Raw genomic sequence first — 1,490 nt, 5'->3', positions numbered from 1 at the left:
GAAACTTAGGAAAAATTACATGGGCTTGGAGATAATTAATTCCTCTATGTTCCTAGCCTCAATGACACCTCTCAAGACTAGAATACTTGTCTGAGCTACAATATTTAACACTCCCTCTTAGCAAGGAAGGTGTTCTCCACAACACCCAACTTATCCCTGAAGAAAACAAACTTTCTTTTACCCAAGGCCTTCGTCAAAATGTTTGCAACCTATTGATCTATAGGAACATATTATAGTGGACCTTATTCATGCTGTACATAATCTCTAATGAAATGGTATTTGATGTCGATGTGTTTCAACTGATCATGGAATATTAGATTCTTAGATAGCTTGATGCAACTCTAATTATCATAGTGGATAATGGTTGACTCCATCCTTTGACCAAATAGTGCCACTAGCAGCTTCTGAAGCCATATGGCCTCACATGTAGCCATGCTCACTGCCATGTACTCTGCTTCTACAAAGCTTAATGCAATCAAATTCTGCTTCCTGTTGTACCAAGAGACAACCCCTGATCCCATGCTGAAGCAACACCCTGAAGTGCTTTTCCTGTCTACTACATTACCTGCCCAGTCTGCATTAGTGTAGCCCATCAACCTGACACCATCTCCTTGAGTATATCTCAACCCATACTCAATTGTACCTCGTAGATATCGCAACACATGCTTTGCTGTTGTCCAATGCACCCTCTTTGGTTCCACCATGAACTGACTAAGAGTGTTGACCGCAAAGAAAATATCCGACCTTGTGTTGACTAGATACATGAGAGAGCCAATAAGCTGTCTATATAAGGTGGGGTCCACTGCCTCTTGCTTCGACGCATCAATCTTCCTCCAATTGGTTATCATAGGTGTAGACATGGGTCTATAGTCCAACATCCAAAATTTCTTCAAGATCTCCATAGAATATCTCCCTTGACAAGGAAGATCTCCCCATCTGTTTGCCACATCTTGAGTCCTAGAAAATAGTGCATCAATCCCAAATCCTGTTGAGAAATCCATTTAAGGCAGTGTTAGGACAAGTTCTTCTTGATTTTTCTAACTTGACATTTACCTGTGATATTATATTATTCTTTTGTTGATTATATTAGTGTTCTTATCATCAAATGAATGCCAAAAACATGAAGATCATACACAATGAACACCAGATATAGGCACTCAGGCAGGGCAAAACCCCTCTCTAGGGGAAAACCTAAAAATTCTTCTCCTCTTTAAAATCAAGTCAAATGAGACAACCTAGACCGCTTGACCAAAACATAGACCACTTCCATTCCATCAAACCAACCTCCCATGTAGTCAAGTCAGATTCTTCACAATTCAACAATTATTCTCCAAAATCTTATTGAACCAATGTCTCGACTTTCTCTGCAACATCTGAAGTCTCGGCTTGCAATAGAACGAATCTGCAGAAACCTTGGCTTACATGTGTGGCAAAATTTTGTTTCTCAAAAGTCTCTTCCGTCTTCGTTGAGATTATTTCTTCTTCTTGTC

General features: G+C 39.8%; 1 pseudogene; it reads right to left on the bottom strand.

Annotated features, from left to right (window-relative positions):
- Positions 1–341: 341 nt before the first annotated feature.
- LOC149250175 (secreted RxLR effector protein 161 pseudogene) lies at positions 342–860 on the bottom strand (annotated as a pseudogene).
- Between the last annotated feature and the right edge of the window lie 630 nt (positions 861–1,490).

Source organism: Pinus tabuliformis, chromosome 7, assembly GCF_031772625.1.
Source record: "Pinus tabuliformis cultivar Carrire ecotype Pingquan chromosome 7, CPIR1, whole genome shotgun sequence".
Lineage (NCBI taxonomy): Eukaryota > Viridiplantae > Streptophyta > Pinopsida > Pinales > Pinaceae > Pinus > Pinus tabuliformis.
Note: the sequence above shows the minus strand (reverse complement) of the source record. Positions and strands in the feature narration are given on the sequence as shown.